The sequence below is a fragment of the Rattus norvegicus genome, chromosome 4 (genome assembly GCF_036323735.1).
Source record: "Rattus norvegicus strain BN/NHsdMcwi chromosome 4, GRCr8, whole genome shotgun sequence".
Classification (NCBI taxonomy): Eukaryota; Metazoa; Chordata; class Mammalia; order Rodentia; family Muridae; genus Rattus; species Rattus norvegicus.
Window position 1 is genome coordinate 151523783 of NC_086022.1, and position 18104 is coordinate 151541886.

The window sequence follows — 18104 nt, forward strand, 5'->3', positions numbered from 1 at the left end:
ACAGAAAATGTGGTACATTTACACAATGGAGTACTATTCTGCTATTAAAAGCAATGACTTCTTGAAATTCATGGGCAAATGGATGGAACTTGAAAATATCACCCTGAATGAGGGAACCCAATCATGAAAAAAAAAAAAAAGACCAAACACACACACACACACACACACACACACACACACACACACACGGTATGTCCTCACTGATAAGTGGATATTAGCCAAAAAGAAGCCCAGAATACCCCTGATACAACTCACAGACCATATGAAACCTAAGAAGAAACTAGATCACAACATAGTGTGGATGCTACAGTCCTACTCAGAAGGGGGAAGAAAATAATCTCCAGGAAGTAGAAGGAGAGAGAGATCTGGGAGGGAGAGAGGAGGGGGAGGGGAAAAGGGTGGCCAGTTCACATATGGGAGGAGATGGGGGAGAAGTACAGAGGATCAGGAATTTGAAAGTATGTGTGTAGCAGTGGGGAAGGGGAAACGGGGTAGCCACTATAATGTTCCAGATACCAGGGTCCCAAGAAGTTCCCAGGACCCAACAGGGAGAACATTAGCTGAAATACCTAACATGGGGGAGAGTGAACTTGTAGAGACCATATCCAGTAGATAGGTAAGGTACCTGGTTGAGGGATGGGGTCACCCACCCACCTCAAAAATATTAATCCAGGGGGTTGGGGATTTAGCTCAGCGGTAGAGCGCTTGCCTAGCGAGCGCAAGGCCCTGGGTTCGGTCCCCAGCTCCAAAAAAAAAAAAAAAAAGAAAAAAGAAGAGAAGAAAAAGAAGAAGAAAAATATTAATCCAGAATTCCTCCTGTCAAAAGAAAATGCAGGGACAAAGGGTGGAGCAGAAACTACCCCACCTAGGGATCCATCCCATTTGCAGACACTAAACACAGACACTATTACTGATGCCAAGAAGTGCTTTCTGACAAGAGCCTGGTATAGTTGTCCCCTGAGAGGCTCTGCCACAACCTGACCAATACAGATGTGGATGCATGCAGCTGAACATCAAACTGACCTCGGGGACCTCAATGTGCAAAGATGGCAGGAGCTGAAGGGGTTTGCAACCCCATAGGAAAAACAACAATATCAACCAACCAGACCCCCTAAAGCTCCCAGGGACTAAACCACTGACCAAAGAGTACACATGGAGGGACCCATGGCTCCAGCTGCATATATAGCAGAGTACCTTAGTGGGCATCACTGGGAGTGTAGCCCCTTGTTTTCACAAAAGCTTGATGACCCAGGATAAGGGAATGCTAGAGTACTGAGGCAGGAGTGGGTGAGCAGGTGGGTAGTAACCTCAGAGAGGAAGGAGGAGGGAGGAGGGGCAAGTGGGCTTGTGGAGGGGGAAAGTGGAAATGGGGGTGTCATAGTTAGGGTTTTATTATTGTGAAAGACACCATGACCAAGGCAAGTCTTATAAAGGACAACATGTATTTGAGGCTGGCTGACAGGTTCAGAGGTTTAGTCCAGTATCATCAAGGCAGGAACATGGAAGCATTCACTCCTGCATGGTATATGAGTTGCTGAGAGTTCTACATCTTCATCTGAAGACTGCTAGTGGAAGACTGACTTCCAGACAACTAGGGTGAGCATCTTAAGCCCACACCCATAGTGACACACCTACTCCAACAAGGCCATACCTCTTAATAGGGCCACTCCCTGGGCCAAACATATACAAACTATCACAGGGGATAACATTTGAAATGTAAATATGTTTAGGTATGGGCTTTGAATTCCTGATCTTTCCAGGACTTCTGTCATGAAGGGGTGTTGAATTATGTCAAATGCTTTCTCAGCATCTAATGAAATGATCATGTGGGTTTTTTTCTTTGAGTTTGTTTATATAGTGCATTATGTTGATGGTTTTCCGTATATTAAACCATCCCTGCATGCCTGGGATGAAGCCTACTTGATCATGGTGGATGATTGTTTTGATGTGTTCTTGGATTCGGTTTGCAAGAATTTTATTGCGTATGTTTACGTCGATATTCATAAGGGAAATTGGTCTGAAGTTCTCTTTTTTTATTGAGTCTTTTTGTGGTTTGGGTATAAGAGTAATTGTGGTTTCATAGAAGGAATTCGGTAGTGCTCTGTCTGTTTCAATTTTGTGGAATAGTTTGGATAGTATTGGTATGAGGTCTTCTATGAATATCTGATAGAATTCTGCACTGAACCCATCTGAACCTGAGCTCTTTTTGGTTGGGAGACCTTTAATGACTGCTTCTATTTCCTTAGGAGTTATGGGGTTGTTTAGATGGTTTATCTGCTCCTGATTTAACTTTGGTACCTGGTATCTGTCTAGAAAATTGTCCATTTCCTCCAGATTTTCAAGTTTTGTTGAATATAAGCTTTTGTAGTAGAATCTGATGATTTTTTTAATTTCCTCTGATTCTGATGTTATGTCTCCCTTTTCATTTCTGATTTTGGACAGGCTCTCTGTGCCCTCTGGTTAGTCTGGCTAAGGGTTTATCTATCTTGTTGATTTTTCTCAAAGAACCAGCTCCTGGTTCTCTTGATACTTTGTATAGTCCTTTACGTTTCTACTTGCTTGATTTTAGCCCTGAGTTTGATTATTTCCTGCTTTATACTCCTCTTGGGTGCATTTGCTTCATTTTGTTCTAGAGCTTTTAGGTGTGCTGTGAAGCTGCTGATATATGCTCTCTCCTTTTTCTTTTTGCAGCACTCAGAGCTATGAGTTTTCCTCTTAGCATGGCTTTCATTGTGTCCCATAAGTTTGGGTATGTTGTACCTTCATTTTCATTAAATTCTAAGAAGTATTTAATTTCTTTCTTTATTTCTTCTATGACCAAGTTATGATTGAGTAGAATGTTTTTCAACTTCCATGTATATGTGCATGTTCTTTCGTTATTGTTGTTATTGAAAAGCAGTTTTAGTCCGTGGAGATCTGACAGGATGCATGGGATTATTTCTATCTTTCTGTATCTGTTGAGGCCTGTTTTATGACTGATTATATGGTCAATTTTGGAGAAGGTACCATGAGGAGCTGAGAAGAAGGTATATCCTTTTGTTTTAGGATGGAATGTTCTATAAATATCTGCTAAATCAATTTGGTTCATAACTTCTATTAGTTTCTCTATGTAGCTGTTTAATTTCTGTTTCCATGAACTGTCCATTGATGAGAGTGGGGTGTTGAAATCTCCCACTATTATTATGTGAGGTGCACTGTGTGATTTGAGCTTTAGTAAGATTTAAGTCCTGGAAAGAACAGGAATTCAAGGAATTCATAGTAAAAGTCATATACAGCAAACCAGTAGCTAACATCAAACTAAACGGAGAGAAAATTGAATCAATCCCATTAAAATCAGGGACTACACAAGGCTGCCCACTTTCTCCCTACTTATGCACCATACCTCTCAAAGTCCTAGCCAGAGCAATCAGACAACAAAAGGAGGTCAAAGGGATACAGATTGGAAAGGAAGAAGTCAAAATATCACTATTTGCAGATGATATAATATACTTAAGTGACCCCAAAAGTTCCACCAGAGAACTACTAAGCCTGATAAACACCTTCAGCAAAATGGCTGGGTATAAAATTAACTCAAACAAATCAGTAGCCTTCCTCTACTGAAAGGATAAACAGGCTAAGAAAGAAATTAGGGAAATGACACCCTTCATAATAGTCCCAAATAATATAAAATACCTTGGTGTGACTCTAACCAATCAAGTGAAGGTTCTGTATGACCAGAACTTAAAGTCTCTGAAGAAAGAAATTGAAGAAGATCTCAAAAGATGGAATGATCTCCCATGTTCATGGATTGGCAGGATTAATATAGTAAAGATGGCCATTTTGCCAAAAGCAATCTACAGATTCAATGCAATCTCCATCAAAATTCCTACTCAATTCTTCATAGAGATAGAAAGAGCAACTTTCAAATTCATTTGGAATAACAGAAAACCCAGGATAGCAAAAACTATACTCAACAGCAAAAGAACTTCTGGGGAAATCACCATCCCTGACTTCAAGCAGTATTACAGAGCAATAGTGATAAAGCCTGTATGGTATTGGTACAGAGGAAGGCAGACAGACCACTGAAATAAAACTGAAGACCCAGAAATGAACCCACACACCTATGGTCATTTGATTTTTGACAAAGGAGCCAAAACCATCCAATGGAAAAAAAAGATAGCATTTTCAACAAATGGTGCTGGTTCAACTGGAGGTCACTGTGCAGAAGAATGCAAATCTACCCATTCTTATCGCCCTGTACAAAGCTTAGGTCCAAGTGGATCAAGGACCTCCACATCAAACCAGACACACTCAACATAATAGAACAAAAAGTGGGGAAGTGTCTTGAACACATGAGTACTGGAGAAAATTTCCTGAAATGAACACCAATGGCTTATGCTCTAAGATCAAGAACTGACAAATGGGACCTCATAAAACTGCAAAGCTTTTGTAAGGCAAAGGACACTGTCTTTAGGATAAAATGGCAACCAACAGATTCAGAAAAGATCTTTACCAATCCTACATCTGATAGAAGGCTAATATCCAAAATATACAAAGAACTCAAGAAGTTAAACTCCAGAGAGCCAAATAACCCTATTAAAAATGGGGTTCAGAGCTAAACAAAACATTCTCAGCTGAGGATTATCGAATGGCTGAGAAACACCTAAAGAAATGTTCAACATCTTTAGTCATAAGGGAAACGCAAATCAAAACAACCCTGAGATTCCACCCACACCAGTCAGAATGGCTAAGATTAAAAAACTCAGGTGACAGCAGATGCTGGTGAGGATGTGGAGAAAGAGGAACACTCCTCCATTGTTGGTGGGGTTGCAGACTGGTACAACCATTCTGGAAATCAGTCTGGAGGTTCCTCAGAAAATTGGACATTGTACTACCTGAGGACCCAGCCATACCTCTCCTGGGCTTATACCCAAAAGATGCTCCAACATACAACAAAGACACATGCTCCACTATGTTCATAGCAGCCTTATTTATAATAGCCAGAAGCTGGAAAAGAACCCAGATGCCCTTCAACAGAGGAATGGATACAGAAAATGTGGTACATCTACACAATGGAGTACTACTCAGCTATCAAAACAATGACTTCATGAAATTCATAGACAAATGGATGGACCTAGAAAATATCATCCTGAGTGACGTAACCCAGAAAAACACACATGGTTTTAATATCATTGATAAGGGGATATTAGCCCAAAAGCTCGAATTACCTAAGATGCAATCCACAGACCACACAAAAATCATGAAGAAGAAGGATGATCAAAATGCGGGTGCTTCACTACTTCTTTAAAAGGGGAACAACAATATCCATCGGAAGAGATAGGGAGGCAAAGTTTAGAGCAGAGACTGAAGTAAGGGCCATTCAGAACCTGCTCCACATGTGGCCCATACATATACAGCCACCAAAACTAGATAAGATGGATGAAGCTAAGAAGTGCATGCTGAAAGGGACCAAATATTGATCTCTCCCGAGACACACATCTAGAGCATGTCCAATACAGAGATAAATGCTAGCAGCAAACCACTGAAATGAGAACAAGACCAGCTTGGGGGAATTAGAGAAAGGATTGAAAGAGCTGAAGGTGTTTGCAACCCCATAAGAACAACAATGCCAACCAACCAGGGCTTCCAGGGACTAAACCATTACCCAAAGACTATGCATGGACTGACCCATGGCTCCAACTGAATATGTAGCAATGGATGGCCTTGCTGGGCACCAGTGGAAGGAGAAGACCTTGGTCCTGCCAAGGTTGAACCCCCAGTGTAGGGGATTGTCAGAGGGGGTGCAATAAGGGAGGGTGGATGGGGAGGGGAACACCCTTATAGAAAGGGAGGGGTTAGGGGACTTATGGACAGGAACCTGGGAAAGGGAATACCATTTGAAATGTAAATAAGAAATACCCAATTAAAAAAAGAGATGAAAAATAAGAAATGTAAATAAAATAACCAATTAAAAAAACAAAGAAAATTTTTAAAAATCAGGAAAAAAAAACCACAAGTAAATTACTGATTGGTGCAATCTCAAACAAGAACGAACCAAACCCAACCCACTAGACACCAAGGAATATTAAAAATCCAGACCAAAATTAATGAAATATCAACAAAGAAAACAAAGAGTCAGTGAATCTAAAGATGGCTCCTTGAGAAGATCAATAAGATCAACAGACCTGTGACCCAACTAACCAAAACAAGAAAGCGGATCCAATGAACCAGAATCAGAGATGAACATGGAAACAGTACAGCAGACATCAAAGAAATTCAGAACACTATAAAAAAATGCTTTAAAAAGCTCTCCTTCATTAGGTTGGAAAATCTAAAATGAGTGAATTTCTTTCTAGATTAGGTCAAACTGCCAAGTTAGACAAAAAAACCTCAAACCACACCAACAAGTAACACCAACACCAACAACAACAATAACTTCAACCACAGCAAACCAATCTAAGCATATCCATAATAAATGAGGGGATTGAGAGAGGCATACATTTTTTTCTAACTGAAAAATGTCCAGGTTGAGATAAATTCACAGCAGAACTGAACAATATGTTCAGAGAAGACCTTCAGGGAATTCCTCTTAAACTAAAAAAGAAAATAAAAACAGAAGGATGATACCAAAGTCTCTCTATGAAGACAGTATTACTATAAGACCGAAACTATATAAATAGACACACACACACACACACACACACACACACACACACACACACACACACACGAAAAACTACAGGCCAACAATCCCAATGAATAAAGATTCAAAATTTCTCAATAAAATGTTTTCAAACTGAATAAAGATACATCAAAAAGATGACCCACTCTGAACAAGTTGGCTTCATATCAGAGATGCAGGGAAGAGTCAGCATATGCACATCAATAAATGTTTTATGTTACATGAATGAACTAAAAGACAAAATCCCACATTCATTTCCATAGATGCAAAGAGAACAAGCAAATGATGACAACAAAACCCCGTGACACAATCCAACATGCCTTCATAATAAAAGCCCTAAAAAGAGTAGGATCTGACAAAACATACCTCAACAGTAAAGGCTATGTCTGAGAAAGAGTAGGGTCAGAGAGAACATACTGCAACAGTAAAGGCCATATATATGAGGAACCCAGAGACGACATCATCCTCAACAGAGAAAAACATGAAGGAATACTATTGAAATCAGGAACAAGACAGGAGTATCCACTAGCTTCACTCCTTTTTAACACAGTGCTTAAAACACCAGCTGGAACAATAGGGCAAGAGAAGGAAATTAAAGAAATACGCATCAGAAAAGAAGCAAGACTATCCCTATTTGTAGATAACATATTAAACACAGGATTCAAAAATTCCACCTGAAAACGTCCAGAAATGAACACCAATTTCATCAAATGGGCAGCATACAGAATCAACTTACAAAAATTACAAGCAAACACACTTGGAGAGATAGCGGGCACTTTCCATTCACCAAAGCCTAAAAGAAAAAATATTTAGAAGCATTCCTAATCAAAGATGTAAAAGACTTCTACATTGATATGGTAATTCTCTAAAGAAAGAGATTGACAAAGAGCAGGAAATGAAAAGACATCCTATCGATGGATTGTAAGAACTACTATTGTAAAAATGACCATTCTACCACAATTGTATTCAGAAATACAATTCAATTCCAATCAAACTCCAATCTCATCAAATTCCTTAATTCTCTGGCTCTTACAATCTTCTGCTGCTTTTTCCTGAGGGTTCCCTGAGCATTAGCTGTGGGAATTGTTTTGTAGATAAATCCATCGGGACTGGTCTGTACAACTCTGCATTTTGATTGGCTGTTGTTTTACAAAATGGCATTTTAAAAAAAGAAAGAAATATTCTCCTAAAGTTCATCCAGAATCCCAAAAGGTCCTGGGCTATAAAAATTCCTGACGCTGGGAGACTTAATCTTTTCCATAGATGATTTCCTCTAGGTAGTTATCAAATCCCAAGTGGCCAGTCCTAAAAATATATGCACAACCAACACAAAAGAGAATCAGTGGATTGGATTGCATTTATATATTCTTACACACACACACACACACACACACACACACACACACACACGCATATACACACACACACACTCACAGAAATGTACACACACAAACACATGCAGCAATAATAAAAGATAATATGCCAGGATTTGAGAATAAAAATGAGGGCATGTGTGTGTTGTTGGAAGAAGGAGAAGAAGGCAGGGAAATAATATAATTATATTTTAATTAAATTAAAAGAAAAGCATAACCAGTTCCTCCATCAACTTAATACCATTTCTGTCTTAATTTGTTTCTATTTATGTGATAAAAACAGAAGCTAAAATGAACTTGGGGAGGAAGAGGCTTATTTGATTTACACATCTTGATCACAGTTCATCATTGAGGAAAATCAGAGTAAGAAATCAAGCAGAAGCCAGGAGCTCAGGCATAAACTGGAGCAGGGAAATGCTACTTACTGGCTTGCTCTCCGTGGCTCACTCAATTTACTGTCTTGTACACTCAGGTCCACCTTCCCAAAGTAGCACCAGCTTCAATGCGCTGGGACCTCCCACATCAATATTAATCAATGAAATACCTTACAGGCTTGTCAGCCTTATGGAGGTGTTTTCTTAACTGAGGTTCCCTTTTCCATATGATCCTAGATCATCTCAAGTTGACAAAGCAAAGAAACAAACAAATGAAAAACCCTAACCTAACCAGCACGTGTGTGTTTAAAACAGAGTACTTACATGCATCTAGAAAATCTCCTAAAGAGCATGTTGGGGAGGCAGAGGAATAAATGGAAAAAAGGAATAATGGAATAGGAAAGACTCAGAGGAGTGAGGAATGGGAGGTAAGTATGAGAGGAATTATAAGGAGGGATAACTAATATTAAATATCTTTGAAAAATCCATGTAAGAAACCACTACCATAGTCTTCCTAATATAAATAGAGATAAACATATACGTTGAGTTTAAATGGGGTTACTCTATCACAGAGGGACATTTATGCTGTCTTCTAGACACTACATGCTTTCAAATAAAAAGCTCAGTGCCTGGTTGAGTTCTCTTTTTTGTTGTTGGTGGTCAGCGGGGTCTATGGACCATCCATTGTCTCTGCCCTTAGTTACCCACCAGATTGTGATAGAAAGACTTTTTTGATGAAGATACTTTGTCTTAGTCACTGTTCTATTGCTGTGAAGAGACATCATTAAAGAAACTCTAATAAAAGAAAGCATTTAATTGAGGGCTTGCTTATAATTTCAGAGGTCTAGTCCATTGTGATAAAATTAATCTTAATTTTTATCAATATAAAAAGATTTATACCAGTGAAAACCTTAAACCTGTATTAATATACAAAATTCTGTACCAATGTAACAATATAACCTCAATTTTGCATCAAAATATAAAGATCAATATAAATATTGATCTTTATATAATATATGCCAGGATTTGAGAATAAAATATAATATAAATATGAATATAAAGACCAATGTAAGATTATGACTATAAAATGCTCTTGCTTAAGAGTAGATTCAATAATCCACCCATATATGTCTAATTTCTTATAATACTTCCATATCCCCCTCTTTTTCTTCTCAACATCCTGCCCTAAGAAAGAAAGAAGCATACGAGAAGAGGAAAGGAAAGAGAAATCATGGAGTCTGAACTTCTTACTTCAATTTTTCCCTATTCAAGGCCATAATTACTTATAGATCATCCCCTAAATTTACAACATGTCTATTATTTATAAAATAACCAAATCATCCACCCCAACTTAAGGGACTGGGATGATGGTCTCCTATAATTGCTTCCTGCTGAATTGGGGTGAAGATTTCCTGTTCGGGCCCCAAGAGAAAAATAGGGAAATAGTTAAGTTTAAAAAAAGCTAGCTGTTATTATTTGTCATCTAATCTCCATGTTCTAAGAAAGTTCAGGAGCTTAACTGAAGTCCTGACCTGAACATCTGAAAGGCTGGACCAAGTGAGCAACTGTTATAAAAATGTCCCAGAAGCAAGTCTTTAGAAGAAACAGCTTCTTTGCAGTTGAGGTTGGATCAAGCAGGAAGGTGGAAGAGCAGGTCCCCTCAGCCTCCTCATGGGTGACTCCTATTAGGGCTGCCCTCCTGAACTTCCATTCTGCAATATACAAACCTTACATGTAATACATATAAATGTCTACAGAGACATTTGTGTGAAATGTGTAGCACTCACAGTTTAATTAAGGATGTTTTCCTGCTCTTTTTGAGCAGGTGAAAGAAAACCGTCTTTCTATAAAAGTTATTTTGGATTATATCATTGCAATATATTTATCAGTACAATCTAAAAGAATGGTATAAAAAGTCTTGAGGATTTTGTAGTCAACAAGATCCATTGGCTATGCAAAGACTTTTGTATGTCTCAAGTCAGTCTCAGAGCTGCTCTCAAGTAGCAGGATGAGTGTATTTATTACCTGTCTTGTTGATCTTGCCAATCTCCTTCTTTTTGTCTGTAGCCAAGATCTTCAAGGGGTCTTCCCTGATCAAATCTTATTTTCAATGATCTGGATAGAAGATATAGCTTTTCTTTATCTGTTGGAACAAATGTAAAATCTCCTCTCCAACCTAACATATCTCCTTTCTTCACTTTTGAAATTCAGACTTCCATAGGTTGATCTAATTCAGCAGTCCTTTCTGAAATTCAGTGTATCTTAGCAGTTGTGCTATTTATGCCATGATGTCCATAAAATTGTATTTTAATAGGCATATATGCCTGAACATAATCAGTTTTACTTTGTAAAGCATCTCCAAGATAGCCATCATCTCTAATAAATGTGTAACCTCAGAATTAGCCCCCTCAGAACTCAAGTCCATTGGAACGCTGAACATGTATCAATTGTACGATGTATCAACTCTTATACATATCTCAATTCTCCAAACTCTACAAAATGAAGCACACAATCCGTTGTGTGGCATTGCTTTAAGTTAGAATTAGTAAGCAGAATCTGGATTTTTAATAGAATACATTGTATCCTTATGGGCTGCCATTCTAATTTCTTAAACCCCTGTGAAACCTTCTTGTATGAAACTATATTTTTTGATGTTTTTGTAAGTTCCGCATTGGATTCCTTTGAGGGTTTCTAATTTTGATTCAAAGATTCTTTCAACTTCTATTTTATGGTCTTTAATCTAGTATCTAATTTCTCAGTCTCTTCCTTCTCCAAATCTGTCTTATTCTGATCTCTCCCAAAAATGACATACAAAACTGTAATAATAGAAAAAAATAACCATTTGTATGCTGATAATTGAAGCAAGACCAAATCAAATCCAGATGCAGTGTGTCACTGTGCTGCCCTCCACCCCAAATATAAAATCATTTTTCTTTTAAAATTTCTCCATAAGGACTCTATATTCTTATACTTAAATTAAATATTTCTCAATATGATTTTTTAATATTTAGCTTCCCTTCTCTTTCATTGTTTTTAAAATTCAACACCTTATCAGTTTAGACTCTTGGGATTTTTGAATTTGCACTTTTTGCTGTGTTAGTTCCTTAGTTCTGCCCCAGAAGTTTAGTTAGCTCAGGGCTCCTTGCTCTGCCTTTTGTCAGCCCTGGCCAGGCTTCTCCAACTTGCCCTGCTTCTTTATGACTTCAGGTCTTCATCCCTGGGCATCCACCAGTAGTAGTCTTTGGCCCCAGTGCCATGCCATGCTTGGTTGTGCTGGCAACTCTCACCAGACAGAGGGCTCGAATGGACCCAGACTAGGATGCCATTCTTCTCCATGGGCCTCAGAATAAGCCATGCTTTCCACCAAGTAGCTCTTGGGAGAACCACAGCTTCAGTTTCTCTCAGCAGCCAAACACGTGCAAAGCCTTCTCAGACACTAATCCAGCTGGTCCCAAGCATTAGTAGCTCGAAAACCATGTTTTTGAGGAGTCTTGGGGTTGTACCTCTCTACCCAGTAACTTCTCTCAGTTTGGTTTTATGCCTCATGTACGGTGCGTTAGTAGAACCACTTTAAGCTTATCCCTGACTCGCTTATAATACAAGCCTTGATTATCACAAAAATATACATCCTGGGTTGTACAGATATTAGATAGCTGGAAACAGGCAATGTTTGCTTGCTCAGATATGCTATAAGAGATAGATGATCTTCAGAAATCTCAGAGACTCACAGAATATGGCACTTAAAGATATTTTTATAAATTTAAGGCCTTTTTGACATTGAGACACATCAGCTCCTGGCAGCACCCCATTCAACCTGGAAGAAATGATGGGTAACAAAAGACCTCTGTATGGAGTTGGTTCCACTGTGGGAACCTAGCCACTTGGAAAAGAAGATGCCCTAATTTTATTTGCAGACAAAATGCTGTGCAGAAAGGACAAACAGATGCAAGGATGTCAACTGCCAAGCTCTCCCAAGACAGGGTAAGCAATTCCTTCACCATTCCTGCTTAACCAAAGGCCTGTTAGGTATTCTGGGCCAGAAGGCTGAAGACAGATGCTCCAACATTGTAAAGAATATTGGTGACTGGCCAGGTGGTCAGCTGTTTCTGTCATTTCTATATTTTTGGAAGCTGCATACTCAGGTGATATTTCTTTCTCAGACCTCTGATGGGGTTGAAGACGAGATAGTCATAGTCTTACAATAAGCATAAGTTGTTTGGAATTTAAAATATTCTAGGTCTAGGAAGGTAATTTTAGGATGGTAATACAAGTTAGGATAGAAATTAATTTAGATACAGGACTCTGAACTCACCAGGATAAGAGAGGTAATAGAATAGGTTCTCCAGGGTTGCCAAATATAGACAAACTGGACTTTTGAATGTAACTCTTACCTAGTAATTTTCATAATAATGTCATGACTGTTGCTAGGGTACAATGTTGTTTGTTATAAAAGAAAGAACCTTTTTATTTAGACAAAGAGGGGAGATTGTTAAAGTTTGGTCTGTTGCTATGTGTTGCAATGCTAAATTCTATACCCAAAGGGAAGGTCTACGAGTGACTTCTCATGTTTATAAGCTGTTGTTGTGTAAACCTTATTTCTTGATTTAAAACTATCGATTAAACAAAATTAGCTATAGCCAATTACTGGAGGGATTAGGGTAGGTGGGTTTTGAGTTACCCTGTGTGGGACAGAGAAGAGAGAAAAGAGACCAGGTAGAGAAGGAGGAAGAATAAGAAGAGAGGAGGAAACTGCCACGAGGGGAGATGTATCATGAGCACAAAGCCAAGAGAAACAGTGTGTATTTGGGGTACATTGCTGGGTAGGTAGCTAAGTCAGCAGTTAGAAAAGTGGATTAAGGTTTCCTCAATTAATTGTCAAAGCCAAATAAAATAATCATAGTCTGAATCTCAGTTATTTGTAAGCTAGTCAAGGATTAGTTTAAAGTGGTTCTAATATACATAATCATCATGGCGGGAGGATGAATGGTGTTGGAATAGTAGTGGAAAGCTACAATCTGGTCTAAAGGAAAGGAAAGAAGGAAGGAGGGAGGGAGAAAGGGAGGGAGAAGGGAGGAAGGGAGGAAGAAATAGAGTAAAGGAGAGAGGGAAAGAGAGAAAGGGGCAGGGGACTTGGTCTGCTGTGGGCTTTTGAAAACCCCAAAGCCTACTCCCAGTGACAAACTTCCCCCAACAAGGCCACACCTCCTAATCCTTGTAATCTTCTCAAACACTTTCACTCCTTGGTGATTAAATATTCAAATATATGAGCCTATGGGGGCAATTCCCATTCAATTCAGCACATTCCACCCCTGACCCCTTACAGGCTTGTAGCTATATCACAATTCAAAATGTCTCCAGTCCAACTTCTAAAGCCCCCAAAGTCTTTCAGTCTCAATACTGTTTAAAGTCCGAAGTTCAAAGTCTCTTCTGAGACTCATGACAATCTTTTAACTGTAACCCACCGTAAAATAAAAAAGAAAACAAAAAACAGATCATACATACTTCCAACATACAACATACATTACCATCCCCCAAATAAGGAAAATAAGACTAGTGAGGAAATACTGAACAAAAGCACGATGAACAGGACAAACTCCAAAGTCTGTACCTCCACATAATGTTAAAGGATCTTCTAATCTCCAACTCCTTCCAGCGTTTTGAATGCAACATACTTCTCTCTCGGGCTGCTTCCACACCTGATCTGCAGCTATTCTTGGTAGATAACCCATGACTCTGGCATCTCCAACATCTTGGTATATCTCTAATCGAATCCAGACTTCACCTCACTACTTCACCCAATGGCCTTTCTGAGCTTCTATGCAATGACACCTCTGACCCTGCTGTGTTTCAGCTTTCTTCAGCCATGGGGGGAAATTCGTAAATCCCTTTATTGTATCCTTGACTCTAAGCCAGAACCATGCACAGTGGTCAGAGTGGCCAAGTTCTACTGCTTGCTGGGGCTGGCACCTGGGTCTCTTTGATTTAATTACGTTTGCATCAGCTTTCTCTTGTTAATGGCCTCCTTCATTGCTTTAAGCTTTTCTTTAATTCTTTCTCACAAGTTGTAAACTTAGCTAGGTAGGGTTACTCTGAGGTTACTGCTCCCTTAACTACATTGAGCATCAGGGTTTTCTTTAAACTTTTTATACTCTTGAGAACCGGACTTAGCTTCATTATACTTCCTGGTGCTCCTTTTCTCTCCAAACTGTACATCTTTATTTCTTTTTATCCAGCTTGTTCCTTCTCATTACAGACATGCATAGGAGTGATTACTAATAAGCACATAACACAGTCAGTACTAGGCTGCCTTGGAATCCCCTCCACCAACATTATTAACCCAGCATCTGCTGTTGCTGTTAGTCATTCTGACTGGTGTGAGGTGGAATCTCAGGGTTGTTTTGATTTGCATTTCCCTTATGACTAAAGATGTTGAACATTTCTTTAGGTGTTTCTCAGCCATTCGGCATTCCTCAGCTGTGAATTCTTTGTTTAGCTCTGAACCCCATTTTTAATAGGGTTATTTGTCTCCCTGCAGTCTAACTTCTTGAGATCTTTGTATATTATGGATATAAGGCCTCTATCTGTTGTAGGATTGGTAAAGATTTTTCCCAACTTGTTGGTTGCTGTTTTGTCCTAACGACAGTGTCCTTTGCCTTAGAGAAGCTTTGTAGTTTTATGAGATCCCATTTGTCAATTCTTGATCTTAGAGCATAAGCCATTGGTGTTTTGTTCAGGAAATTTTCCTCAGTGCCCATGTGTTCGAGGTGCTTCCCCACTTGTTCTTCTATTAGTTTGAGTGTATCTGGTTTGATGTGGAGGTCCTTGATCCACTTGGACTTAAGCTTTGTACAGGGTGATAAGAATGGATAGATCTGCATTCTTCTACATGCTGACCTCCAGTTGAACCAGCACCATTTGCTGAAAATGCTATCTTTTTTCCATTGGATGGTTTTGGCTCCTTTGTCAAAAATCAAGTGATCATATGGGTGTGGGTTCATATCTCGGGCTTCAATTCTATTCCACTGGTCTATCTGCCTGTCTCTGTACCAATACCATGCAGTTTTTATCACTATTGCTCTGTAATACTGCTTGAGTTCAGGGATATGATTCCCCCGGAAGTCCTTTTATTGTTGAGGATAGTGTTAGCTATCCTGGGTTTTCTGTTATTCCAGATGAATTTGCAAATTGTTCTGTCTAACTCTATGAAGAATTGGATTGCAATTTTGATGGGGATTGCATTCAATCTGTAGATCGCTTTTGGTAAAATGGCCATGTTTACTATATTAATCCTGCCAATCCATGAGCATGGGAGATCTTTCCATCTTCTGAGATCTTCTTTGATTTCTTCTTCATAGGCTTGAAGTTCTTATCATACAGATCTTTCACTTGCTTGGTTAAAGTCACACCGAGGTATTTTATATTATTTGGGACTATTATGAATGGTGTCGTTTCCCTAATTTCTTTCTCGGCTTGTTTCTCTTTTGTGTAGAGGAAGGCTACTGATTTATTTGAGTTAATTTTATACCCAGCCACTTTGTTGAAGGTGTTTGTCAGGTTTAGTAGTTCTCTGGTGGAACTTTTGGGATCACTTAAATATACTATCATATCATCTGCAAATAGTGATATTGTGACATCTTCCTTTCCAATCTGTATCCCTTTGATCTCCTTTTGTTGTCTGATTATTCTGGCTAGTACTTTGAGAACTATATTGAAAAAATAGGGAGAGAGTTGGCAGCCTTGTCTAGTCCTTGATTTTAGTGGGATTGCTTCAAGTTTCCCTCCATTTAATTTAATATTAGCTATTGGTTTGCTGTATATGGCTTTTACTATGTTTAGGTATGGGCCTTGAATTCCCGTTCTTTCCAGGACTTTTACCATAAAGGGGTGTTCAATTTTGTAAAATGCTTACTCAGCATCTAATGAAATGATCATGTGGTTTTTATCTTTCAGTTTGTTTATATAGTGGATTATGTTGATGGTTTTCCATATATTAAACCATCCCTGCATCCCTGGGATGAAGCCTACTTGATCATGATCGATGAGTGTTTTGATGTGCTCTTGGATTCTGTTTGCAAGAATGTTATTGAGTATTTTTGCATCAATATTCATAAGGGAAATTGGTCTGAAGTTCTCTTTCTTTGTTGGGTCTTTGTGTGATTTAGGTATAAGAGTAATTATAGCTTCATAGAAGGAATTCAGGAGCACTCCATCTGTTTCAATTTTGTGGAATAGTTTGGATAATATTGGTATGAGGTCTTCTATGAAGGTCTGATAGAATTCTGCACAGAACCTATCTTGACCTGTGCTCTGTTTGCTTGGGAGACTTTTAATGACTGCTTCTATTTCTTTAGGGGTTATGGGGTTGTTTAAATGGTTTATCTGTCCCTGATTTAACTTCGGTACCTGGTATCTGTCTAGGAAATTGTCCATTTCCTTCGGATTTTCAAGATTTGTAGAATATAGGCTTTTGTAGTAGACTCTGATGATTTTTTAAATTTCCTCTGATTCTGTGGTTATGTCTCCCTTTTCATTTCTGAGTTTGTTAATTTGGACACACTCTCTGTGTCCTCTGGTTAGTCTGGCTAGGGTTTATCTATCTTGTTGATTTTCTCAAAGAACCAGCTTTTGGTTCTGTTGATTCTTTGTATAGTCCTTTTTGTTTCTATTTGGTTGATTTCAGCTCTGAGTTTGATTATTTCCTGCCTTCTACTCCTCCTGGATGTATTTACTTCTTTTTGTTCTAGAGCTTTTAGGTGTGCTGTCAAGCTGCTGATATATGCTCTCTCCTTTCTTTCTGCAGGCACTCGGAGCTATGAGTTTTCCTCTTAGCACAGTTTTCAATGTGTCTCATAAGTTTGGGTATGTTGTACCTTCATTTTCATTAAATTCTAAGAAGTCTTTAATTTCTTTCTTTATTTCTTCCTTGATCAGGTTATCATTGTGTAGAGCATCGTTCAACTTCCATGTATATGTGGTCGTTCTTCCCTTGTTGTTATTGAAGACCAGCTTTAGCCTGTGGTGGTCTGATACGACGCATGGGATTATTTCTATCTTTCCGTATCTGTTGAGGCTTTTTGTATGACCGATTATATGGTCAATATTGGAGAAAGTACCATGTGGTGGTGAGAAGAAGGTATATCCGTTTGTTTTAGGATAGAATGTTATGTAAATATCTGTTAATTCCATTTGGTTCATAACTTCTGTTAATCTCTCTTTGTTTCTGTTTAATTTCTGTTTCCATGATCTGTCCATTAATGAGAGTGGGGTGTTGAAATCTCCTACTACTATTATGTGATGTGCAATGTGTACTTTGAGCTTTAGTAAGGTTTCTTTTATGTATGTAGGTGCCCTTGTATTTGGAGATAGATATTCAGAATTGAGAGTTTATCTTGGTGGATTTTTCGTTTGATGAATATGGAGCATCCTTCCTTATCTTCTTGGATGACTTTTGGTTCAAAATTGATTGTATTCGATATTAGAATGGCTACTCCAGCTTGCTTCTTCAGACCATTTGCTTGGAAAGTTCTTTGCCGGCCTTTTATTCTGAGGTAGAGTCTGTCTTTGTCTCTGAGGTGTGTTTCCTGTAGGCAGCAGAATGCTGGGTCCTCATTGCATATCCTGTTTGTTAACCTGTGTCTTTTTATTGGGGAATTGAATCCATTGATGTTGAGGGATATTAAGGAATAGTGATTGTTG